At 49.7% G+C, this 27502-nt stretch overlaps 1 long non-coding RNA gene across 1 annotated transcript; it reads right to left on the reverse strand.

Moving 5' to 3' along the window:
• Positions 1-695: 695 nt before the first annotated feature.
• Positions 696-27247, reverse strand: LOC127677573 (uncharacterized). The gene is made up of 3 exons (XR_007976518.1): positions 27149-27247; positions 3245-3406; positions 696-1138 (listed from the first exon to the last, which is right to left on the reverse strand). It is a non-coding gene; the product is annotated as an uncharacterized LOC127677573 (long non-coding RNA).
• Positions 27248-27502: the final 255 nt, after the last annotated feature.

Below are 27502 nucleotides of genomic sequence, written 5' to 3' on the forward strand. Positions count from 1 at the left end.
CTTGCAGCATATGGTATCTGCCTAGAACATCCATCTTCCACATTAGATCTCAGGGAAGTGTCACTTCCTCAGGGACACCTGTCCCAACCCTGTGGTAAGTCAGCTCCCATCTGCCCAGAGCCTCCTGTGGCTTCTCCTCCTATAGTTCTTCTCACAGCTATCACCTTTCCTCAGCTCAGCTGTCAACCTTCACTGTCTTCCCAGGAGACCTGACACCAGAGCCATCTCTGTCACCATCTCCCTGCAGTCCCTAAGCCCAGCAGCACAGTGAGGATCAGGAGCCACGTGGCGAATGAATCAGTAACAGAAAGAGACTCTAGAACAGCACAGGCACGTGAACAGAAGTGACAAGCCGAACACAGCAGACAGCAAATGTCAAAGCTGAACTTCCGCGGAAGGATCCCAGTGCTGCTGTGCCCTCTGACCTTGAGATCTGCCTCCTGCCAGGCTAGTTCTGAGAAAATCAAAGGGATGTCATGGCTTGCCATGACCTTCCTCTGTTTCAAGTGGACAGCTCGTTAACTACCTACCTGCTCTGGGCAAGTCATGCAGGCGCTGAGTCTGGGCTCATAGAGGTCTGCCCCTTTGCAATTTTAAAAATTATCTTGATCTCAGAATGAAGTACAAAGGAACCATGCAATTAAGACTTTTGGTTATTTTTCCACTGAGAAGTGAGTGGAAAACTCACTCTTTTATTCTTTTTGTGCTGTGACTGTAGCTCTGTTAGCTCAGACAATATGGAAGGCATGATGAACGGAAGGCTACAGGCGCACCTTTTAAGGACGACAGCTTTCATTCCCTGGCTTTCAAAACTTAGCAGCCTGCCTGGCAGTGGTGGCGCATGCCTTTATATCCCAGCACTTGGGAGGCAGAGGCAGGTGGATTTCTGAGTTCAAGACCATCCTGGTCTACAGAGTGAGTTCCAGGACAGCCAGGGCTACACAGAGAAACCCTGGTCTTGGGGGTGGGGTGGGACCCTTATCATCCCTACTGTGAGGAAGCCCAAGAGCTTTAAAAGGATGGAGGTGGCAGAGGGGAGAGTCCATGACCAGTGCTGAGCCTGCAGGTGACAGCCTGCACCAGGGGTCTTCAGTGCTGTCCCACGAAACACTTCTCTGCCTTTCTCCAGCCATCAGACCTGCAGGTTAGAGAACACTGTGAGTGAACTGGAAACAATACTTTTTAAATCATCCAATTCTTGGGAGGGAAAAAAATGGAAAAGGGACTGGGAAGCAGGAGAAGATACCAACATTTTTCAGACTCATAACATTTTGTTTGTTTGAGACAAGGCCTCCTTAGGAAGACAAGGCTGACCTTGAACCTGTAATTCTCTTAGCTTCCTGAGTGCTGGGATTATAGATGTGTGATACTACGCCCTGGTTAAAACAATTCTTAATGTTTATTTCCAATTTAAGGCAGTAGTGCTCCTCAGCAGATATTCTAGAAATATAGGGGGGGTAATAAATATTCCATTCATTCTATCAGCTATGTTCCTTTAAAGAGCACTAACACACAGTGTGCACATGCATGTGTGTGATATAAATTTGCCTTCTAAAGAAGGAAATGCATGATTCATCTCAAAGCCATTTTTAATCGCTGATTAGGGTAGGCTGCATGGAAAGTTATATTGAGAACATCTTGGAAAGACGTGTGGAATCAGTGTGGAAAAGGTGCTATGAGCAACTAGTGATGTCTGCTAAGAAAAGGGGAAGGGGAGCAATGCTTTTTAAACAGGGTGAACAAATGCTTTCCCACCCAAGCTGGATCTCCGAGGCATAAACACAAACACTAGGGTAACCACATACACTCTGGAGCTGTCCCCAATGAAACGCCCTGGTCCTCTCACTTCCAAGCCACAAATGGAGTACCATCTGATATGGAGCTTAGAGGTAACGAAAATAAGGGCTATCTGGACCAACCAACCCCTGAGACCTCGAACGTTAATTTTTCTTTTAAGTATTCTGTTTCAGCGTGTGGTTAGGTATGAAGAATTGTTCTAAAGAACACATTAAAAATTAATTAAAAGACTTGCCTCTAATATTTAATCTTCACCACCCTGTACTCCGAGTGATGTATTCCCAGGCAATCTGTCAGGTCCTTAGTAATTAAAAGAGAATGAGGGTGTGTCTCAACCCCTGGCTGAGACTTACTAGAGGCACAGAATCAACCTATAACCCAACCCAACTATAGCCCAGACCAAGTTCTACACCACCTGACAGAGTCCCAACCAGATAGGGCAGGTACAGGGAAAGCCAAGGGTAGCTTAGAGGAGCTGGAGCCAGCCAGAACCAGCTTTGTTCAATTATCAGTCCCTCAGACACCCCATCCTTCCCTCTCCTCTCCAGGGATGGAGGTGGGGGTGGCAGCAGTGAGTTATAGAAGGCTTCCCGGGGCTCCATCATGGACCGGGAGCTTCCCAGTTACTCACCCTGAGCACATGTTTCCTCATGTGACATTTGAGAAACTGAGTTAAAAGCAATGGGAGCTTTGAGGTAGGCCTTCCTGGGAACTCTCTCAGAAGCCTGCTTAAGAGCAAGTCGCTGGGCATATGCTCCCAGCCTGCTCCCTCAGACATGATTCTGTGGGGCCAATTCCACCGTGATGCCCTGACACATGCTCTTCTTAGTACTTGAACCTCAACAATAACATCTGAGCTGCACTAATGGGAGAAAGCACTTGAACTCGAGGTCAGGCAAATAGTAAACGTCCAGCATATAATAGTTGGGTGTTTTCTGTTGTGCATCCTCTGCACGCTTTGGAGGGCCTTGCTAGGGTATTAGAATCAGGCATCTTCTTCAGTGTGGCTACTGTACCACCATCCTCAGAGGGAGCTCACAGCATAGAAGAGATGCCTGTCGTGGGTGCACTCTGCAAGGGAGAGTCCTGACCAGGGCACAACCTGCTTTGATATTGTCTGTACACAGAGAAATCTCTTCCCAGCTTCCCTGCTCCTTCCCTGCATATGATGCACTGAGCTGAGGACCTGGTCATCTTGCTCTTTTATCTGGAGATGCCTATCATTAGGAAAGAGGAAGAAGGACAGAGAAGCTTTCATCAAGACACTTTTAAGTAAAATACAGTTGCATGGGTTGAGGATATAGATCAGCTAATAACTGTTTGCCTAGCACACTGTAGTGACTATTCCTGGTTGTCAACCTGACTATATCTGGAATGAGCTACAATCCAGAATTGGAAGGCTCACCTATGATCCTAATCTAAAGGGTGGGAGATACAAGTTTCTCACCTGGATCTTGGCTTGGAGATCTTGAGGCACAGTGACTATGAATCCCAGAAGATTAAAACAGGGAGAGATCTCTGAGTTCAAGGTCATCTGGGACAAAGCAAGTTCCAGATCCAGGCGTTGTGGCTCGCACCTTTAATCTGGGCCACCCCTTCTGGTGGAGACCTACGGAAGGACATTGGAAGAAGGAAGATTCACTCTCTCTTCTTTGCCTGCTTGCCTTGTGGGACTGAGCAACTGCTAGATCCTTGGACTTCCATTCACAGTTGCTGCTGACCGTTGTTGGGGGTTGGACTACAAACTATAAGTCATCAACAAACTCCCTTACTATATAGAGACTATCCACAAGTTCTGTGACTCTAGAGAACCCTGACTAATACACACACGCAATGCCCTAAGGTTCTGTTTCCAACCCTGTATACACACTGCAGAGTAGTGGCTTGTGCCTATAATCCCAGCCTATGAGATGCAGAGGCAGGAGAACCAGATGTTTAAGGTCATACTTAGTCTGAAATGCATAGACCTTGTCTCAAAAGATAAAGCAGCAGCCCAGCCACCACCGCCTTGGGGACATCGAAAGCTTGACATGTCTTAGAGAAGGCGAAAAATCTCAGCTTTGGAGTCAGATGTCCAGAGCTGGCCTCAAGAGCCCACAGAATGTGGCTGTGGGTATGACCAGCTGTACAGCAAATGCTTAATAATCACTGCTGATTGTTAAGACCCATAAATCACTGAAACCTTCATCAGACAGGCTTGCAAGACAGACAGCAGAAATGCAAGCTTGCTTAAGCAGAAAAGAATGTCATGGATCAACTCTCTCACAGAACCCCTAAAGGGATATGTCAGGGACCAGCTCGCGCATAGAACCCCTGAAGGGGTATGTAGGTCGCTCAGAAGAAACACAGGCAGCACATATGGCAGGGGTGACAGGGACTGTTGTAGCTCCCTGTCATCTGCTGGAATACCCAGAGTCACTCAATGAGTTTAGCTAGTCCTCCTGTAAGGAGAGAATTCCTGAGCTGCGGAGATCCACAGATGACCAAACTAAATTAAGTTTGAGGTGGAAGATTGGCACACAGAACCTTTAGCTTGGTAATGGGCTACCCAGGTGACTTGAGTCTGTTCCACATAATTCTGGTCTTGGTTAGACACTGAGCCCAGCCCGAGCATGGCCTCAGCTGCTCCCCAGCCCCATGCTGCCCTCTCACTACTGGCTCAACCTACTTTCTGTCCCTCTGTCTGCCATGCCAGCTCAATTTGGACTGAAGGACTCCCAAGAACAGCCTACCTCACCCAACCTTTCCTCACCACCACCCTGATCTGTGTTGTCTTTTAAGAGTCCAGCTTCCAGCTCCCATGATCCCTGCCTCAAGTGACCCCCCCAGTAGGACAGTGCAGCCTTCACTATCAAGTTGTAGGGAGTGGTTACACCACATGGGCAACCTTCCCAAGGCTTATGAAGTCCTCATCAGATTAATTAATCTTAATTAATAACCTTCGCTCCCTCTCCTATCATCCTGGTCATCTTTCCCCTTCTCTCAAGACACTGAAGCTGTGTGTGTATGTGTGTCTCTGTGTGTGGTGTGTCTGTGTGTATGTGTCTCTGTGTGTGTGTGTCTCTGTGTGTGGTGTGTCTGTGTCTGTGTGTCTGTGTCTGTATGTGTCTGTGTGTGTTTATATCTGTGTGTGGTGTGTCTATGTGTCTGTGTGTGTCTGTGTGTAGTGTGTCTGTGTGTGTGTGTCTGTGTGTGTGTGTCTGTGTGTGTGTGCCTGTGTGTGTGTGCCTGTGTGTGTGTCTGTGTGTGGTGTGTCTGTGTGTCTGTGTGTGTGTGTGTGTGTGTGTAGTGTATGGACATTTGTGTATGGACAGGGCATGTGCACCCACACGTGTGTGTAAAGACCAGAGCTCAATCACTCCTCAGCTTACTTTTTGAGACACGGTTGTTCCCTTAACCTAGAGCTCACCCAATCAGCTGGGCTGGCTTACCAATCAGGTCTAAGGATCCTCTTGCCTCTGCCCCCTACCTGAATGTCCCCAGCATTGGGGATCACAGATGTGGGCCTCCGCCACGCCTGGCGTTTCCATAGTGCTGTGAATATAAACTCAAGATCCTCACACGGGTGGCAGGCATTTTACCAACCAAGCTCTGCCCTCAGCCCTGGGTCTGTTCTCAATCTCTTCCAAAACTTCCAAACGCCCGTTCAGTTTGAGATCTTGCTACGAATCCATTTTGCTCAAAGATGCTGGCACCTGACTTTAAATTACAGGGTTGGTGAGCTTTACTGAGGATCAGCCGATGCCCCTCTAACTAGGGCCTCTGCCATAGTCAAGCTGGAGACTGGACCTTAGATTAGCATCGTCTATACACAGCGGGTGATACCAGGCTGAGTCAAGAAGAAATGGGATGGCAGGAGGTTAATAGCCAGTCCATAATTAGTGGGTCGGTAGTCACTGGGCACATGAGGCTGAATCCTGAAGAGCAAGGACCTGGGCAGTCACCCACAAAGTCCCATTCCCACCGGCTGAGGGTGGCTGTCAGAGACATTCATTCATTCTTTAAAAAAAAAGATTTATTTTTATTTTTAATTGTATGTATGTGGGGGGAGGTGCACATAAGTACTGGTGCCCTTGGTGCCCAGAAATAGATCCCCCTAGGCTAGAGCTAGAGGCAGTTGTAAGAGCTCAGTGTGGATGCTGGGAACCAGGCTGAGGTCTTCTGAAAGTGCCCTAAGCACTCACAGTCACCACACCATCTATCTCTCCAACCTCAGGACACTCATCTTGGTGCTCACTGCAGCCTGCTCTATCGCAACCAGGCTGGCTTCTGGGTTCAAGCAATCGGAAAGCACAGAGACCCCAGGCCCGCAGCAAAAGCCACGCTGGGTACAGCAAGCAGGTGGCTTCCAGGGCAGCCTCAGAAGGAAAGCAGAGCTGACAGCACCTGCCACGCCAGGCAACTCCCTCACACCCTAGGACTATGGGAACAGAGATCAGACAGCTTCCTATGGCAGAAGCTGCATCGCTGAACTGGAGGCCATTTGGCAGGGCCTGGATCCTTCTGCCTGCACCAGCCAGAGTCTACCTTACCCCAGCTCTGCTGGCGCTCAGCGCCTATTATAACCCTTGGCTTGGAGGGCTCTGACTCTGCCCGTCATACACTCTATTCAAGACTGCTTAAGTCCAGATGCTCCCATGAATAAGGACACCGCACAGGCAGAGGTGAAGCCGGGTGGTAGAATGCTTATCCAGCACAAATCCCTGGGTTCAATCCTCAGAATCACACAACTGGGAGTGGTGGTGTACGGCTGTAATCTTAGCATTCAGAGCATGGAGGCAGGAGGATCGGAAGTTTTAGGTCATTCTCATAGAGTGAAGGGCTCTAGCAGGTCCAAGCATAGCAAACATGGCACTGACAAGCCTTGCCCCTCCCCCTTCCCTCTCCCTTGTAAACCATAGATTGTATCCCTAATGCTAGCCAACGAGGACTATTCCGTTTTTTGGACATTTTCCTATGCCAGACTTATTCCTGAGACTGACTACCAAGGTCTAGCTATCAAAGTATTGGAATTCAGCAATTAAAAGCCCCCCTTTGGGCTGTCCTAATTAACATACCCAATCAAAACACACCACCATATCCTACTCCATTCTAACAGGGACCTCACCTTTTTCCTTTGCTGCTGTTTTCTGCCTGAGTCCAAGATCAGCCACTTTACTTTTCTTCCCCATTCTTTATAAAATGGGTGGTTGGGTATGATTTGTGCCTAATCCAGGCTTCAGGAAGGTGCACCCGCATGTGTGGGGGTCCCTTTATAGTGAGTTCAGAGCCAGCCTTGGGCTACAGTGTAAGGACACTGATCATATTGGCTCAAGGGACCATGTTCAAATTCCACATCTACTGGAAGGCCCTGGCTCCTCCCTGACCCCTTGAGCGTCTGTTTCCTCATCTGAACACTGGGAATTGGGACAGACCCCCCATACAGACCTATCATGAAGATTAACTGTATTAATTCACAGAAAGGACTTAACAACTGCACAACCAGTAACAGTTGCTGTCTCTGTCCACACGGTCATGCCTAATAGTCCTGAACCCTAAGACATCATACAACTCTACACGAAGCTCTGGAGACTTCTAAGCCACAAGCAGAGTCTTTTCTGTCTTTTGTCCTTGCCATGGTATCTTACAAGTGACTCCGGGTGGGCTTGTGAGGGGCTATAGGGCTCGATGCCAAACCTTCGCTCTCTGCCCCTGCACATTCCCACCCAGCCTCGGCTCCCTGTCTCTCACACCACAGGCAACTATAAAAGCATTGGTAAAAAGCAGCGGTTCCTAATTGCCGCCCGCTGCACCCAGAGGCTTTATCTCAGCCCTCCTCTGTGGGCTGCGGAGGCTCCGGGGGAGTTGCTCGATTGAGAGCAGCCGTTCCCATCCGGCTTTCCGCCCTCACAAAGGGAGCTGCCAGCAAACTTCCTCCCAGCCCCGCTAGGCAAGGCAGCCGCACGCCTGAGAAATGCACGGTCTCCCTGGCGTGGCAGATATTCAAGCCAACCCACAAAGGCCTGTTAGGAAACCCGAGGAAGCACCAGCCAGCCCAGAAGGGAATCTCATCACAACTGGGCTTGAATGGGAAGTCTGAGTTCAGCTCCGCAGCCGAAGGCACTCCTACACGAGCCCCCTTAATTCATCCCACCCGTTGCCGGGCGAGATCAGGCGCAGCCTCGGGTCTCAGCAGGTAGCGTTTCTCTGCCTGGGGCTCATCTTGGCTAAAAACCAACATCTCAAACACGGAAGTTAAAGGGCAGGAAAAGATTGTTGCCGCTTCCTGCAGCAGCCAGGTCCTGCCAGCTCCTGCCTGGGAGTGGCTTCCCAGGTGGCCCTTCTCCGCCTGCATTTTGTGTGGTCTTTTCAATCTCCCACAGAATCAACTTTTTCCTGCCGAAAGCTAGAGATGGTGCCAGCAATAGAGCACTTCCCAGCAAACCTCAGAAGCCCTAAGGCATAAAGGACAGGTTTAGGGAGCATCTCAGAGACAGGGAAGAAAGTGTTCCCCTCCCACAAGAAGGCTGTGAGATGGAGGGCAAGAGGGAAGAAAGGACCTGGCTTACTGCTCAGACCTACTGCCTAGCCTGGTGAAGATAGCCAGGCTCCCTGGAGAAATTGGGGTGTCCAAGAAGAAATTAGGAACTAACCACGATGGCACATTCTGGAATATGAAATATTCTAAAGGTTCTGAGGGAGCCGGTGGTGGTGACTGCAGGAGGATTATAATTACATAGGAATACTTCCTGTCCACAGGGACACACCAAGCTATCAGAGGAGTCAAGGTGCCCAAGAATCCTCCTAAAATGGCCTGCACAGTCCAGCCAGGGAAGCCAGTGAGGACACCCAGCTGAAGAAGCAGGGTCCAAAGCCACTGTGTTTGGAATCTCCAGGATGCCAGAGGCCTCAGAGAATGGCCAGTGCTTACAACTCAATGAGCCAGGCCCACAAAGGATATAGTTATTAAACTTCCCCAGTCAAACACTGAACCCCACGGCACAGCACAGCACAGCACAGCACAGCACAGCACAGCAAGGGCCATTGGTCTATCTTATTGCTGTGAAAACTGAGGCCTGTGTAAGGTTCAAAAGCCAGCAGGCATAATTAGTAAGTTCACCATCACCATGCTAGGTATCTGTCATCCATTATCACAGAAACCTTGAACAATGGGAGACCATTTGTTTATCCTTTACCTTGTGTGTGTGTACACAGGTGCATGTGTGTGTATATGCTCATATGTGTGTTGACATCAGATGGCTTCCTCTAGTGGGCCCCAGCTCATTATTTAAAAAGATTCCTATTCATTTTTATGTTATGTATATGGATGTGGTTGTCTGTGTGTATATCCATGTACTACATGCATGTAGTACTCGAAGAGGCCGGAAGATAGCGTGGAGCAGCCATGTGGGTGCTGGGAATCAAACCCAAGTCCTTTGGAAGAGCAGCCAATGCTCTTAGCTGCTGAGCCATCTCTCCAGCTCCACTGCCATATTCCTTAAGGCCTTTGGTTGAGCGCCAGCAATCCGTCTGTGTTCAACTCACCCATGCTGGGATTAGAGATGCATCCTGCGGCATCCAGCTTTTTACATGGATGCTGGAGATCAAACATAGATCCTCAAGCTTGTGCAGCAAGCACTTTACTGAGCCATGTCCTCAGCCTAGGACATGTTTCTAAACTAAGAGAGATACCAAGAGGTTATGAGACACATCCAAGGGATCTTGCCACACTACACTCTGAGTGTAGGTCCCTTCTCTGCATACCCTCAAGCTCTAGGACATCCACATTTCTCATGGGCTCTCAGCCATTAGGACCCAGGCAGAGTCTTGTGATGAAGAAACAGCACAGGTGGGGTTCTGACTTCCACCACAGCATTGAGACTGTCCCTTGTTCACAGTCCCTATCCTCCGCCCAATGGTCTTTAGTTTGAGGCCACAGAACCCAAGGAATCTTTGAGTAGGTAGACTCTGGAGGCACAGTTCAGCAGAGAAAAATGTTGCCCCATCATTTCCACCAGCCTCTAACTCAAGCCCAGCATGTTCCTAAGAACAAGCAACACAGCACAGGGGGCTTGGCAGTACTTGCACCTCTGTCCCTAACAGAAACCACTTATGTCTTTCTATAGGGACCACATGTATTTCACCAGCCCATCACTCCCTCCAATACCAAGAGCTATCCAACTCACTGCTAGATCTTAATGATATCCAACTGACATCACAAAGTATGTGGCCTTTCTTCTTAATATCTTGACAACTGTATTTCAAAACTCTTTTATTGTTATTAGGGTTTTGTTTTGTTTTGGTTTTAAGCCAGGGTTTCATGTAGCCCAAGCTAGACTTGAACTTTCTCTTTAGCCAAGGATGATTTTGAACTTTTGATCTTCTGTCTCCATTGCCTGAGCACTGTGATTACAAGCCTACACCATCACATCCAACTTATGTGGCCTGAAGCCCTGGGTTCAGGGCTGTGTGGATAGTCTATTAACTGACATACTTTCCCAATCCAAAATTTGTTCTTTCTTGTGGCATTAAAATAAGAAATGATAGTATAAGAAGGGTCTTGGGTCTCAGCATCAGAGGTATGAGTAGATCTAGAGAGGGGAACCCTCATGGCCCATGGACTACTACTACTTCACATCCAGAGGCATTGCAAATGGAGCCTTCTTACAGTCACTGGCTCAAAAGGCGAAGATGAGGCGCTATGTCTCCACCTTGGCCACTCAGAGGAACTGTCTGGGGAGTTTTGAAAAAAATCCCAGATCCCTGATCTCCCCTGAGACATGTTGAAAGAATTGATTTGAACATAGATGAATGTATGCCTGGGCATGAAGGCATTTAAAGGTCCTGTGGGTCCTAGAGTGCACAGCCAGAACATATAGCTTCTGCTGTGCAGAGAAGACAAGCCCCAGGAAGCCCTCAGGGCTGAGGTTCAGGTGTGCCTTGGGTAGCAGAACCCCCGGGGTCAGTTTCCATTTTTTACTAGCACCCACAGGCCAGGCACTCTGTATGTGGACTCTCTTGACCCTCAACAATTGTGTGACATTACCAAATGATCACTGGGTCCTGTGCTAGGGAGTCCATGTGTCTGACACAAACAACCTGTACTCTCCACAGCACCTCAAACTTGGTGCTGCTGACTCTGCTAAGGAGTCCCTGAGGTTTATAAGCCTCTTCAGCCCCCATTCTGTTTGGGCTTGGTAAACAGGAGGTAAATAGATTCATTGCACCATTGACACCCCCACCCCATACCCACCCTACACCCCACCCCACCCCACCCCATCCACACCCCAACCTTACCCCATCCCCATCCCATCCTCACCCCATCCCCACCCCACCCCCACCCACCACTCTTAAAGTCTGATGCTGCTCAGCTTAGGTCAACAATCGTCAAAGAGGCCTTTATGTCTAGCACCTGTCCCAAATGCAGTGTCTATACTGGCAAATACTCATGGCCAAGCCGCCTTCTTCCGACCCTCTTCCCCTTTTTGATGATGTTTGTTCTGTGTGACCTCCCATCTTTCTGATCAGGTATAGACTTATGAAGCTGAAGACTCATCCAGTTCTGGAAGAGCCCTGATAAGCCCTAGATAACCATTGCATCTCATGCCTCTGCCACAAGCTATAGCTCAGGACACTGTGGTAGTTATTCCTGCTAATGTAAAGGGATTTAAAGTCACCATGTGTCTTGGGGTTTTACTGCTGAGAAGAGACACTATGACCAAGGCAACTCTTATAAAGGACAACATTTAGTTGGAGATGGCTTACAGTTCAGAGGCTCCGTCCATTATCATGGTGGGAAGCACGGCAGCATCCAGGCAGGCCTGGTACTAGAGCTGAGAGTTCTACATCTTGTACCAAAAGCAATCAGGAGAATACTGTCTCAGGGGCAGCAAGGAGAAGGGGTTCTTCCACACTGGGCAGAACCTGAGCACAGGACCTAAAAGCCTGCCTATATACCAATACATTTCCTCCTAATAGTGCCATTTCCCAAGGGCCAAGCTCATTCAAATCACCACACCACAGAAATAAACTCTAGGCGTGTCTGTAAGGAGATTCCAAATTAGATTAACTGAGGTAGGAGGGTGTGGTGGTTTGAATAGATACAGCCACCATAGACTAGAGAGTTTGAATGCTTGGCACATAGGGAGTGGCACTATTAGGAGGTGTGGCCTCGATGGAGGAAGTGTGTTACTGTGGGAACAGGCTTTGAGGTCTCCTAAGCTCAAACTACACAATCCCCTTCAGCGGGCCTTCAGATCAAGATGCAGACCTCTCAGCTCCTCCAGCGCCATGTCTGCCTGCCGTGCTCCCCAACATGATGATAATGAACTAAAGCTCTGGAACTATAAGCCAGCGCCCCTCCCCAATTAAATGCTTTCTTTTATAAGAGTTACTCTGGTCCCTTTGCAGCAATAAAACCCTAACTATAAGTAAGCCTTTTTCAGAGCCTCAGTATTGTTTATGAAGTGGAACTGTTCCCAAGACTTTAGCAAGCAGCAGAGAAAATCACAAATGTCAAAAAGCTTGGTGCACCTGTGTGTGTGTGTGTGTGTGTGTGTGTGTGTGTGTGTGTGTGTGTCCCATTCCAACAGGCCCTCCTCCTAAAGCCTATACATGTCTATGGTTGTTACCAGCTTTGGGGGGAGGGGGAGGGGAGGGGTCATGCAAACAAACCTATGGTTTTAGGAGAAGAGCCTCCAGGGCTATGAGTAACACAGAGAAGGAAGAAACACAGTCAGCTGAACTGAGTAACTAGAAGAGATGAGAAAGCATGTCTTGGCAGGGAATGCAGGGCGCCCGGAGCCATAATTGACTCGGTCACAACACACTCAGACCCTGGCTCCAGCCAGCAGGGCGCATGGAAGCCACGTTCTGTCTTTCTGGACAGGCAATGTTCTGACTGCCTCAGCCTTCCTAATTGTGTTGTATTCACAAATATATTTGTTTGGAACAAGCAAATGTATCGCAGGCAGGAAACAGATCGACTCCAAGAATTTATTTTGCTTTTTGGCACCGAGGCATGGAGTTTAGCATTTATTATGCGCCCGTGTAAAATGGTATCAGAGCGCGCTGGCCTGAGTTAGCTTTTTAATTATATTTATTTTTTCAGCTGCATTTCAGATCATGAACGAACTTGCTGGTACTCAATAAACCTTGTTGGGTGAAACCTACCTCCCTGAAATCCCACTGTCAGGATTAAATGTTCTGAGACAGCAGACAAACCTGTGATGGGGCTGTGGGCTATTATCCCTATTGGATGAGAAATGGGGTTAAGTCAGTCAAATCCCTGGTCTGAGGCCAGAAAAGTCTGCAGAAACCAAATAGATTCACTAGCTTGAAATTGAAACCAGATTTAAGTGGAGAGAAGGGACGGATGGAAGGCACGTAGGACAAAATCACTGGGAGTCACCAAGACCTACTTTGACATAAGCTTCTCACTACCCTAGTGTCTGGCAGCCATATTGAAGTGTAGTCTTTTCTTTCTTTCTTTCTTTCTTTCTTTCTTTCTTTCTTTCTTTCTTTCTTTCTTTCTTTTTTTTTTTTTTTTTTTTTTTTTTTTTGGTTTTTGGAGTCAGGGTTTCTCTGTGTAGCTGTCCTAGAACTTACTCTGTAGACTAGGCTGGCCTCAAATTCAGAAACCCACCTACCTCTGCCTCCCAAGTACTGAGATTAAAGGCATGCACCACCACTGCCTGGCTAACCCTTCTCTTTCATTGTACAGGCACAACCACATAGTCCTAGAGAGGCCAATCAGAGTCCCTGTAGGGGACCCTTTTATGATTCACATGTAAAATGTCTTCCATAGCTTCCTGTGCTTGAACACTTGGTCTCCAGTGTATGGTGGCTGTTTGGGGAGGTTGCAGAGCCTTTGAGACTGTGGTCTAGCTAGAGGGAATGGAACTCTGATGGTGGGCCTTGAAGCTGACATCCAATTCCTGGTCTAATCTGCCAAGGTCATCACCACAAGCCAATCTTCTTCACCTATCTGGATGCCATTTCTTCCCTCCCATCATGGACTTGGCTTCCCTTGGATAGTCTGTTGCAGCAATAAGCAGTTAAGCAGGCCTCTAGAGACTAAGAAGCAAACAGACCTGCAGCATGGCAGGATCTGTGCCTAGAGACCAGAGAGCAGTGTACGCCATGTGAACGGAGAGAAAGCAAAAACCCAAGGGAAAGGATGGGGACTCAGCTCAGTGCCTGCCTGCCTCGCATGCTCAAAGCCCTGCGTTCTGTCCCTGTGACTACATGACTCAGGTGTAGTGGCACCTGCCTTGATCCCAGAGCTCAGGAGATAGAGGCAGGAGAATCAGAAGATCAAGGTGACCCTTGGCTACGTATTGAGTTTGTGGACAGAAGATCCTGTCACAAACAAACAATTTAAAAGAAAACAAACAAAACAAAAACAACCTTTTTCTTATACATAACAAAGATATATAGCACAAGGAAGAACACCGCGTCTCTGAGCAGCGTATCAGACATATCTGAGCAGAGATTGTAGGAAGATCCTTCCAGAATGGTCTCAGCTTCTGGCACCCCTTATTACAGTCACCAAGGGCACTCTGCCCCCTTAGACTAAATCCCCCCTCGTGTTCTTCTGGCTTACACTGTTCTCGCATTTACAGCCATACAAGGGAGAACTATGCAGCCCAGAGAGCAGTGTTGTGGGAGAATGTTTATCAACACAGAAAAATGCACACCAAGAGCACTGTTGAGTCAAGGGCAGAGGCCAGAGGAGCCTCGGGCTGGAGGGCAGATGCTGTGGTTAAGGAGAGGGACCACCTGCTCAGGGACTCCGAGCAGCTAGGAGAGAGGGTCCCTGGCTTGACGTTGCTTTCAGAAGCCTCCTGAGCAAGATGCTCTAAAAGCCCACTTCTACCCTCTCTTCAACAGACGCTTTCCCAGCCCTGGCTGCAGGACGGTATCAGTAGCCTCTTGAGCAAGGTCACTGCCCCTCCTTGTCAAGGTCTATAGTCTGATTACAAAAGATTAGGCCAGCTGTCGCCTTGGTGGACCAGAGTGGAATAGATCTCACAGTTGAGGTCAAGTGTGTACACAGGACAAGGTTCAAAGCCTTAGATCTACTTAGATCTGCTGATCAGAAATCTTATGAGAGGTACCCAGCCCTGCTCCAGGTTTCTGGAGAGAGGACCCCAAATCCATGTTCTAACAAACCTTCTAAGTAATGCCAATGCACCTTCAAATTCAAGAACCGCAGAAAAATATAATGCCCCCAGACCCCCCTACACTTCCAAAATCTCAAGAACTCCCAGGTTTCCCTGTTCTAAACATTGCATTAAAAAAGAAAACAAATCCAGACACACATGTAGACAAGCCAATGATTGTAACTAGCAGTTATCTATCATTCCACATGTTAGTTTAAATGCTCACTAACCCCTTGAGATAGGCTCAGCTAGCCAGGTCCCAAGCATCCTGCCACCTGGCAGGTGTTCTGTCACATCTCCAGGTCCAGACGCAGCTCCACATCTAGATGTTGTGGCTCTCCTACACACTCATAAACAAAGACAAAGGAGCAGGTGTCGGGGTGTGTCCAGCCCGGCCCCTGAAAGAAACAGAGCTCCAAAGGTAAAAGGAGTGCCATCTGGACAGAGGTGTGCCTAACCCACCCCAGCAGCTCTCCTGGGCCAGGCCTCCCATCACCCATCTGTCAAAGGAGCAAGTGGCCCCTAGTGACAGTCACCGACAGTCACCGTGTAGTTCCAGCTCAGGTTGCTGAAAACTCAGCCCTTCCTAGTTGGGTTAGTGAAAAGGGCCACCTGAGCCCCCACACAGGCCATCCCCTGGCCTGGCTCCACTGCACAAGAAGCCCTGGAGCTGCTCATGACCCAGGTCACCTGGCTGCCATCCCCTCATCCCCTGCCACGACCCTGGTCCACTCTGTGGGACAGATGCCTATTTATGACTAAAGCCTATACCTCTAACTCAGGACTGAACGTGGTTTAGACTGTTGTCTTGTCTACTTCTTTTTTCCCCACTGTTCCATGGGACATCTGCTTTTGTCCTGTGATGAGCATCTTTGAGTGGAGATGGCATCAGAGGGGTTCCTTCCCTAGGGAGAAGCGGCTTGCCGTTCTTTGTCCCACTCCAGTCTCTTTGGTACCACTAAGCCCTGCATCCCACGATGCAGCAAGTGGGCTCAGAACTCTCAGTCACTGCTTCTTTGGTATGTAGTCTTGGAAACCCAGAGAAGCAAGGTCCCCATTCTGGGGTCTCAGCAAAGAAAGCCCCCAATGCTTCCCTGGCTCTGATCGCCATGAGGAACCTTCTAATTCTGGAAGATTAGAACTTACTGAGCGATCTGGCTTCTTTCAGACTACAGCCTATTCATTTCCTAAAGTGACCAGTCTGCTGGGAAGTAGGCCAGGAGGGACCTTTGAAGTTCTCAGCAACAAAAGGGAGAGAAGAGAAAGCACACCAGAGCCTCTGGGGACCAGGAAGAAGAGATGAGTTTGTGTTGTTCTTAAGAAAAAAGATTGGGCCGGGCAGTGGGGACTCACGCCTTTAATCCCAGCACTTGGGAGGAAGAGGCGGTTGGATTTCTGTAAGTTCAAGGTCAGCCTGGTCTACAGAGCAAGTTACAGAACAGTCAGGACCACACAGAGTACCTTTGTCACAAACAAATGGAGAAGCAAAACAAGTCCTCCTGGAAAGACTGGATTGAATCTTGAGAATCTGAAGTGCGAACAGCTATCTATCACCTCTCTGCAGCCCACAGAAGACATCGCCAATCCACTACAGCCCTTGATCCTCCGCACCCAGATGAGACTTCCATGCAACGCTAAGCAAGCTTCTCTCCAATTCCAAGTCCAGCTAGAGGAGAAAGTCCTTTGTTCTCCCTCAGGGGATCAAGGAAGGACCTTCTGGGTACAGTGGCTGAGAGATGTCATAGCTACAGGAGCTGCACTTATTCCCTTGGACTGCTGGAAAGTTGCTCCAGGCATTGGGAATTTCTCAACAGGGTGTGTCCCTTCCTCCTGCCAGAGCACAGAGCAAGGAGGTTAGAAGTCACCCCTCAGCAGACTTTTGAGTCTTAGGTCCCTTGCTTTAACTCAAAGCATCTGGAAAGGACAAATGACAAAACAAATCACAGCGGGACTACTGCGCTTGAAGTCACTGCCCCACCCAACCCATGCAGAAAGTCTGATGGAGAACTCTGAATCAGAGAAGGAAATCTCAATGCTTTACAGACAGGACAATGGCGGCCCAGTGGGGACTTGACCGTCTGAAATTCACACCTCAGACAAGTACAAGAGACAAGGACTCTGTTTCAGAACTGAGTAGCCCTTATGCCCTCATATGACACCCCTCCTGCTCTTCACGGGCAACGAGCGCCCCAGCTTGGCTTCCAAAGATCCCAGGAACTTACTGAGCCATCTGACTTCCCCGGGTCTCCATGGAACCCAGACGTCCCCCTCTTTCTCCTCCCAGCTCCCAGCAGCCTGTGCAGTTGCTCACCGTGGAGCTGCCTCTTCTTTCTTCCCAACTTTCTTGATGGCTTTCTTCCCCATCTCCCTTGCCAGGTCCCCCTGGCAGGCCCCAGCCAGCCTGCCCTTGCCCTCCAGCTGTCCTTACGCTTGCCTCCAAGGCTTCTCTTCCCCTCACTCAGTCACTAATGATGATGGTCTGAAGCATAAGCCAAAGCTCAAGCCCAGTGGCTCTTAACTGCTCAGAGGCGGCCCAGGGATTCCCTGTAACAGCCAACCTCCTGGAATAACTCATCAGACCCTTGTAACCTGATCCGCTTGTCTCCCCCACCCCCCACCTCAGCTCTTAGGGATTCCCTAGACTCCTACCAGAAGAATGGCCGTGTGTCCACAGTGTACATAAGTGTGCAGGGGTCTCGATCCTTCTGTCTCTATGCCTTTGTACAATAAGTTACCTCTTCCTGGACCATTTGTTCTCCCTTCTCCATCCAGATAGCTTCACCCCCACCCCCCAGCCCCGTGTTGCAGGGCTCCATTTCCTCTCCTCCTCCCCTCACCCCTGCCCCTTCCTAGCCCCAACAGTCTGCATGGCAGGGCCCTCCTCTGGGCTCTGGCACCCTGCCCACCCTTTCCTACTCTTTACCACAAAGGGCCTTTGCTTCAGTAAACGAGGTCTCCCCTGCTGCATTCAAGAGCTCCGATTGTCAGTAAACAACTGAAAAGGAAGGAAAGGGGAGATGGGATGGAGGGGAGATGGGGCAGAGGAGGAGGAGGGGACATGGGGAGGAGGGGACATGGGGAGGAGGGGACATGGGGAGGAGGGGACATGGAGAGGAGGACAGGTGGGAGGACTACCCCTGCTCATCCTTGACCCTATGTCATTATTACTGCAGCAGGTAGTTGGTCTCCTGTCACTTTCCTGTCACTGTGACAAAACACCTAACAGAAGTAACTAAAGAGAAGGATCGTTTATTTGAACTCATGGTTTAAGCGTGTATACAGTCCACGATGGAGGGGAGGCATGGTACTGTTCATGATGGTGGAAGCTCTAGGCAGGACTCCTCATATCTCAGCTAACCAGGATCCAGGGAGAGCTTGGGTTGAACATAGGATATGGCACCCCAGGCTGGCACCCTACGCCAACTTCCGCAACCAGCTCTGCTCCCTACAGGTTCCACAACCTTTGGAAATGGTACCACCGGCTGCAGAGCACATGACTATGCCTGTGGAGGACATAGCACTTGTAAGCCGCAGCACCTCCGTCTACTCACACAGCTGATTGTTCTCTATAGAGCAGAGGTTAGACCAAGCAGACAGAAAGACTCTGAGCAAGCCTATGCTAACTGAGCTGCAGCGAAAGTGGACAAGGCCCAGAACTACGTGCTTTATCCTCGGACCTGGATCCCTGTGTATCCCAGAGGCATGGCCATCAGTCCAGCACATTGTCTGTCTACAAGCTTGGTCTCTAGTAACTCCAATTCAGTTCAATTCCCCAAACTCAGTACTACTCTTAAAGGGTTCATGACCCCTCTGTAATCTGCGGCTGTAGGTTATTCATGGGTCCATCTAAACAGACCACAATGGGAATGTAGCTCAATGGACAGCATTCTTGCCTGGCATGAACAAAGTTCTGGGTTCAATCCCCAGGGCTGCATAAAGGGAGATTAGTGGCACACTTCTTTAAATCCAGACCTTAGAAGGTGGAGGTATGAAGATCAGGAGTTCAACGTCATCCTTGGCTATATAGCGAGTTTGTGGTCAGCCTGGGCTACATGAAACTGGCTCAAAAACTAACAGAGGAGCAAAAAACAAGAACAAAACAATAACAACAAAACCATAATATTTCCTAGGTACCAGAGCATTGTCTTCCAGCAGCATCCTTAGAACTTGCCAAGGTTAACAGATACCAAGTGGGTAGATGGAAGTGGGTATGGAAGAAGGGAAGAGGACAGAACAGGGGACAGCAGAAGGGGTCAGAGGAAGGTAGGACTGATCCCAACTGGGAAAGCACATAAACAGAGATGGAATCATGGCTTAAAGCTGAAGCTGATGCCTTGCTGGCCGTGGTCCCTGGCCCGAGTTCTGGGCCTCAGCTCAGCTGCTGTTCCCAGCCCATGTGACGCACTGGCTGAGCAGGCTTAGCTGTGCCAGCAACTATGACCAGACTTGCCCACGCTGCAGGGCAGATCTGAGCTGGGCCATGTGGCCTGTTATACCCTACTACAGCCCTTCCTCCACCCCCAAATCTGGAACAGAGATAGCTCCTAACAAAGCCATGGGAGAGACTGGGGGAGGGGGGGAAGGTCCTTCTCTACCATGAAGCCCTTCCCATTTGTTCTACTTCATTCCTCTTCCCAGCCCCCACCCCACAACTTCCAGTCCTCATAGGATCAAGGAGTGATGCATGACTGCATATGACATCAGGGAAGCCCAAGTTCAAATCCATCTGCCACCAAGCTGAGTGACTCAGTTCTCTGCGTAGTCAGATTTTTCTCCGGAGAACCCAGCACCACCCATCAAAGTATCTGGTATCCACAGGTGTTAGCTGGTGTCGGGATTCCCAGCACTGCCTGCCACTTAGGGTTCCACAAACACCAGTGCCACTGTTGTCCTTGCCATGTTGTTGTCTCAGTCCAGAATGGGACCATGTAAGGAACACAGAGGATCCTGCACGGTGTACTTCCAAGAACCTAGGTCAAACCAGGTGCAGTTGGAAGAACTTACTACATTTGAATGAAAGGGTTTCACATCTGAGAAAGAAAAGGCTCAGAGAGACCAAGAAAGTTACAGGTCACACAGCAAATTGGAGGCCAAAAAGTGCCTCCCTCACACTCTTCTGGGGAAGCCAGCTGAAGAACAGCTATAGGAACTCTAGGCTAAGGCCCACACTGCCTTGTCACAGACAGTAACAACTAGTCCATAGGGCCTCCCAAACCTTGATGAGTATAACTGATGAGCTAAGATGCTCAGAATATTTTATTGTAATTAATTTAAAATGAACCTGAAATACTGCTTGATGCTACCATGAAAATTTTTATGCCACTCTGGGATGACTTCGACACTTTTTAAAAAATTATTTCAACTTTATGAGACCTAAACACAGATCCAATATTGCCAAGAAGAGTGTACAAGATGAGATTTTCAGTCAAAGTATAGGACACCCGTTAAATTTGGAAGTTCGGTATGTGATGAAGAATGTAATCTTGCTTAAAACTGGGCTGGCGAGATGGCTCTGTAAGGATACTTGCTGTGTAAGAGCAAGGACCCAAGTTCAAATCCCCGGCATCCACATAAAGAGCTGGGCATAGATGGGTTTTTCTGTAGCCCCAGAATCTGAGATGGGCAGATCCCAAGAACTAATGGGCCACTGGAGAACTTCAGTTCAGTGACAGTCCCTGCCTCAAAGAAAAAAAGGCAGGATGTAATACTCACTGTCCTCCTCTGTCTCCACATGGTGGACACACACACACACCTACGCATATTAATAGTATATTGAAAGATCATATTGAGATATACTGTGTTAAATAGCGTGTTATTAAAAGCTCACCCATTTGAGGGATATGGGGTTGTGTCTGTGGCATATTCTCCCCTTTGTGAATGCAGCAGTGCACATAGGGGTGCATGTGCCAAGGCCAGAGTCTGGTCTGAGGTCCTGTCTACCTCAGTCACTCTTCAACTTACATTTGTGAGGCAGGCGCTCTCTCTCTCTCTCTCTCTTTCTCTCTCTCTCTCTCTCTCTCTCTCTCTCTCTCTCTCTCTCTCTCTCTCTCTCTCTCTCTCTCTCTCTCTCTCTCTCTGAACCTGGAGCTCATGGGTAGGGCTAGGCTGGCTGGCCAGTAAACTCTAGGGATTTCCTTGTCTCTGCCTCCCCAGTGATGAGATCACACATCTGTGAGCAGCTCGCCCTTTGTGTGTCAGGGATCTGAACTCAGGCCCTCCTACTTGCTTGGCAAGAACTTTACAACCCAGCCACCTCCCTCTCCTGTTTCTGATGTTTTCACTAGAAAAACTATTCTGTTCTGGTACCCAATGCATTTTTCTTCAGACAGGGCATGGCTCAGAGGGCAAAGGAGGCAGGGGGGAGGTGACTGGCTGGGCTTTGCCCCTTATTGCTACAGGACATAGGGGCAAGGATTCTGTCTCCTTGGGAGGCAGTGGCCTGGCTCTGCCCTCTGACACTTCCTGAGCCAGGCAGGGAGGCAGCCCAGGATTAGTGCTAATTCTTTCCCCAGAGGCCTCGGAGGAGGTTAAGTGCCTGTGGAGCCTCCGCAGCTGCCCAATTAAGCCTGAGGAGAGGAGGAGGACAGAGCAGGCGGCTGCAGAAACAAGCTGGGATCTGGGAAAGACAGGAAGGAAGCAGGCTGGACCTCTTATCTGAGAACTTTTTGAGAGGAAGTTGCTAGCCAAATGGGGGTGTCCTCATGCCCTCTCCAAGCCCACTCAAGAGCTGTGAGGGCTCCTCCTGTCCAGTTCTCAGCTCTGGCCCCTCTCTTGCTGGCTCTGGGATGACACAGTCAAGGACATTAAAGCTGGCATTGACCATGCTGGTGAGCCTCATAACCACCCAGGAAGGGGGACCATCTAACTCTCCCACTGCACAGATGGGAAGACAGAAGCAAAGAAAATACAACTGGGCACGAAGGAGATGACAAGCAGCTCCTAGGACTGTTCTGGCAGGAGAGGGGACATTTTGATGCCAAGCTCATGCCCCTCCTTTTGGCTATCAGACTACTGAAACAGTGGCCTCCAAGGAATTGCAACTTCCCCCCCTAACCTCATGCTGGAAGGAGGAAAAGGCTGGGCCTGCCGCCAGCCAGAGGGGGGTGCCTGTGATTTCTGACAGCTTGTCAGACCACCTTACAGGGGACACCAGAACCCAGGCAAGGATGGATCGATGTATATTGCAGTGGGGGGCGGGGGGATACCACCACTGTGACCAGGACTGCTCAGCCACACAAACCTCTCTTGATTTAAACCTCATGTCAGAACCCTGAAGAAGATGGAAGTGCTGAATAACCAGACCTCTTTGTTTCTCTTCTTGGTGTGACTACAGTTGGGGGGGGGGAGTAGCGGGGGCAGGGGAACCCTTCTTTTTCTGCTTTCTCTATTGCTTATTTAATTGGCCTATTGAAGACAGTGGCCAGCCTAGCTTCTAAGAGCTCCAGGGCTCAGGCTCAGACCCTAACCACTCCAGTAACCTTTCTAGCCCAGGAAGCTCTTGCTTCATGTCGTGATGCCCTGCAGGGCTGTTGCTTGATTTCCCCACACACCTGTGGATGAGAATGAGGATGGAACCCGGAAGCCGTGTGGTAACCCGGGAGGAAGAGCTCTGGAAGCATCTGGAGCAACTTCACTCAAGTCACGAGTTCTCTCTTCCAGTCACTGGATTGCACCCTGGGTGCTAATTGAAGACCTTCGGTATGTAGCCAGAAGGTCCGAAAGAGCAAGACCCAGGAGAGCCCTGCTCTTGCGCAAGGTCCGGCTCATGAATTAAAGGGAAAACCACGCATGCTCACACAAGTGCACAATTATCTCAGGAATGGCAAGGTCAGTGAAGACGATGGCTGCAAGTTCCAGAATAGTCTGGGCTAGGTAGTAAATCCCAGGTTAATAACTCCTAGGCGTGAGACCCAGCCCCTCCCTGCAAAAAGACAGAGCTAAAGCTGAGAAGCAGTGAGAAGGCCTAGCGAGATGCTGAGGGGGCAACCCAGGTAGAGATGTGTCGCAGACCTGTGGAGTGGAAGCACTCTGCAAAGGCTTCTGTGAGAGAAGCACGCTCAGTGTTGCCAAGGAAGCCCACACGAAAGCCCCCCCCCCCCCCAGGAAGAAGCACTAACAGTTCCAGCAGCATTATCCATGACAATCCCACAGTAGAATCAAAGCAAAAGACCCTACCCATGAACAGATAAATAAACTAGTATGTCCATACAACAGAATATTATCTTGAAATATCAAAGAAGCAGTCACACACAGAAGACCACAGCTTGCAGGTGTACAGATGCCCAGCACAGCAAGTCCATAGAAACAGGCAGTAGCTTGGCGCTTGCCTAGTACAGGGGTGCTGGTGGTGACTGCAGATGGTGACTGGGATCTCTTGAAGGACAAAGAAGATCTCTGATGGGATGGTAATAATCACCGCACAGGTCCACCCAGATGCTAAAATCACTCCACTGTAGGCTTCAAATAGGAAGACTTAAGATAAATGAAGTATATCTCACTAAGGCTGGGAGAAACAGAAAAGAGACCACGGGGCTGTAGCAGAGGCAGCAGCAAACAGGAAAAGCAGATGAGAGGCCATGTTCTTGTGGTTGGAGAACTTTGGGGTTTTGTCTACAGGAGGCACGGGGACTCTGAGGCTGGAATTTGGAGCTCCCGCCTACAGGTTTTAAAGCTCCCTTGTGTGCAAGCAGGAGAGTGGGTCAGAGTATTGGTTCTGGTGTCTGGATCAGAATCCCTGCTAAGCCAGGGCTTCCGGCCATGAGATTAAGGCAAGTCCTATCTTCTTTGGGCCTCAGCTGCTCAGAAAGCATCACCTCACAGGGAGGCCTGCCTGAAAGCAGTCAGGGCTGAACCAAGCAGGAAGGCGAAGGCCAGATAAGTTGGGAGTCTGTAAATAAGAGCATGCTGGATAGACAGGTCCGGTTGTCTGCCTGGGAGAGCTTGCCCACCACCCCAGCCTGCCTTAACCCAGCAAGCAACTACTCCTCAGGCCTCCTAAACGGGGCATAAATCAGAAGCCCGGAAGCTGGCGGGGAAGTGTGTTCCCCCACCCCAGTCAAAAGTAGGTGCTGACCACCGGGTCTCCAGGGGCCTGTGTACCTGAGCTGTTCCAGTCATAGATGTTGAGGCCAGAACTTTCACAAACTTTTAAATCAAAGATTGTCAAAGAAGCCACCTCCTAGGTCTGCCAGATGTTTGGCAGCTGGTTTCAAGCCGGAGTTGGGAGACCAGGGGCTGTGTCCAGTAGTAGTGGGGGAGTAGGGAATCTCCTGGGTCATGCTAGATTATTTCCAAAGGGGCAGACAGGCAGGCTGCACAGATCAGGAGGTCGTGATGCATCCAACCACTGCCTAGGTTCTTCAGTCACAAGTACCAAGTTCATTGACTTTGCCTTTCTTAGCCTGGTCCCAAAACAAGGCAGAGTCAACTCTCAAACCTCAATCTTCTCTCTACATAATGGCTGAGACATTGCTTACCTCCATATCCTTGGAGGACTGATGTCATTCTCCACGAGGTTCCCATACAACAGTAGAGCCACAGAAGAAGTGACCAAATGGGGCTAACAAGTCCTTGCCTCTACTCAAGCCTTTACTGTTCCACAGTTTTGGGGTCCAGGATGTAAGTACAGGACTTCCTTAAAGGACTCCCTTATTGCTTGGGGGGGGGGGAGGACCCAGAATGTTCCTTAGCAATCTTCCAGCTATGGGTCCTAGGTAGTTCTTAGTTGTAAGCATGGTAGACTCAGGATTCATACAGTTTCTAGTTAGTGAGTCAGAGCCTAGGCCCTGACAGCCCAAAAAAGCTAGGCCAAGCCATTATCCTCAACATGCCAGTTAAGGGCCTGTGAAATGACTCAGCAGGTAAAGGTGCTGGCACCAAGACTGATGGCTTGAGTTCAATCTCTGGGACCTTTGGCCTCCAAATACATGCTGCAGTGCACATGCCCATATGCATATATGCTACATTATTAATTACTTAGTTAAAAAGTTTTCTCAGATATTGCCAAATGTTAGGGAGGGAACAAAGTCCTTCCTCTGTCATTTCAGCAATAATGGAATCAAATCCATGTACATGTTTTAGTAAAAATGCTTGAGATACTGCCTCAAATGTATCGTGTAAACCCTGAGTGTGTACTTTCCAGCCCAGAGTACATCTATCTGTATGGTCTCCACCAGCTGTCTCTATGGTTCAGGTTCATAGGGTAATGGTATCCATCTTAGCTCAAGCACAAGGGCTCATGGGGAGATCTTAAGGCCACACACTGTTTTGTTTTTTAATATTCCTTTTCTATTATTTTGAGACATGGTCTCACTGTACAGTTCTAGCTACCCTCAAACTCCCTAAGTAGACCAAGATGGCCTCTTACTCACAGAGATCCACCTGCCTCTGCCTCCTGAGTTCTTTACTATTCTTATAAGTTATAAAATCAAGGTCTTTGAGCTCAGGAAGATCTCTAAGTTTGAGACACACTGGTCTACAGAGTGAGTTCCAGGACACCCTAGGCTACACAGAGAAACCTTGCCTTGGGGAGGGGCAGGGCGGGGGTTTGGGGGAACTCTGGCCAGGCTGTGGTGTGTGGGAGACTACCCAGAAGCCTGGATCTGTCTCTGGTCTCTGGATAGCAGTGTGTTCTTGGGCACCCTGTCAAACCTCCCTAATGGGACTTGCTTCATACCCCTGCGTCCTAGGCAACACTGAGGGCACTTGAGTCTCATCCTGTTCTTTGAATTCATTTTCCACCCCGATCCCCATGTGAAACCTACAGTCGATAATTCATACCCTGCCTAGACCTGCCCAGGCCCCCCCCCACCCTGACCCTGAACCCCAGGAACACACAGCTGTGGCTTCCATGTTCTCAGGCCCATCCCCAGGAAGCTCTTAGCCGTGGGCCTGACAACAGGACTCTGAGCTTCCAGACCCTTTGAAATCCTCACCATTTATTTGTGTTTGTCCCATCTGTTTCCTGTGGCCACGAGCTACTGAACTGAAAACGCCTGTGGATTTGAGGGCTGGGGGCAGAACAGGACAATGACAGCTGGGACACCCCACCCTACAGACAGCTGGCTGGGAAAAAAAAAGAAAAACCAGGGTTGGCAGGGCTGAGCAAGCTGGGGAAGGAGGCGGCTTCTGACATGGCTCGCACACTGTCGGGCTCACCCAACTCAGAGGGCACAGGTGAATTTTGAGCTGGGTCTCTAGCTTCACAGGACCTGGAAGCAGAAGCCCGGAAGCCCGTCTTTCCAAGCATGCTATGGGGAGGGAGGGGAGCTGAGACAGAAGAGAGAGCACACGGTCAGTAACACCCACCTCAGGGAACAAGCAGCACGGCAGGCTCCAGCTAGGCTGGAGAGAGCACTCTGCCTTCTCCATCACCATCACCATCACCACATACGGGCGTCCAGGGAACCATCATACATTTTGCATCCGAGTAGCCTCAGATACTGCAAAGGGTATCCATATGGGACACTGGAGAAAGTTCACCCTTTGATGGCTGTGCTAACCACTCCCCCAAAAGGGTCTCACCAGTCAGCCGCAGGGAGGACAAGGTCTTGCTGCTGTGCAAGGGGTAGTGTGGAGTCTTCAGGCATGGAGGAGCCCCTTGGCTGGTGACCACCCCCCCCCCAAAGAGGGACTGGCTGCTGAGCACTCGCCAGGACATTGCTCTGTCACGGTACCCCTCCCTCAGCCTTCTCCACCCCACACCCACACCCGAAGCTAACCTCTTCAGCTTTCCTTGCCCCTAATTTAAGCCGTTGATCCTCCTACCGATACCACCCCTCCCCCTCCGGGCCCCAGGTCAGGCTTCTGAACCTGAGAACTGACACACCTTGCTCTCAGAGTCTCTGCTTAGTCACACCCTCCCCAGGCGAGCAAGGTGTGTCAGCAGCAAGCACAGGAACCAGAAGGGAGGAAGGGCCAAAAACCCCCACACACCAGGCGCACAAACACATCTGATCACACTTCAAACGTCACGTCCCGCCCCACCCCACCCCACACCCACACTCAAAGTTACATCAGCACTCGTGAGGATGACAGTATCCGGAGAAAACTGAGATACACCTGTGGGGATGTGTTATCACATGAGCATAACCTCTTCAGGCAACAAGACACTAGTAGAGAGATAGCCGTAGGGAAGACGCAGGCTCTGCCTTGTGAGTCTCCCCCTCACTAGAAAGGATAACCTCTCACCCACTAAAGGGCACACTTACCTCCATTTCTACGCAGCAGATTCATGTCAGCTGCTTTTAACCTTTATATAAAGAGATGCATTTGTCACTGTTCTTAACGCTGTGACAAAATGCCTACAACTTAAGAAAGGCAGGGAGGGTTCATTTGGACTCGTAGGTCAAGTGTGCAGACTATCTCAGTAGAGAGGCGTGGCAACCAGCCCTTGAGACAGCTGCCTGCACTGCACCCACAGTCAGGAAACAGAGAGAGCCGAATGCTATCACTGAGCTGCTTCTTCCTTGTCCTTCAGTCTTGGGCCCCCACCCTCGGGGTGGTGTTACCCACCCACATTCTGGGTGAATCTTCCCTGTTCACCTACCACCTCACCAGAGGAC

This window comes from Apodemus sylvaticus, chromosome 2 (genome assembly GCF_947179515.1).
Source record: "Apodemus sylvaticus chromosome 2, mApoSyl1.1, whole genome shotgun sequence".
NCBI lineage: Eukaryota > Metazoa > Chordata > Mammalia > Rodentia > Muridae > Apodemus > Apodemus sylvaticus.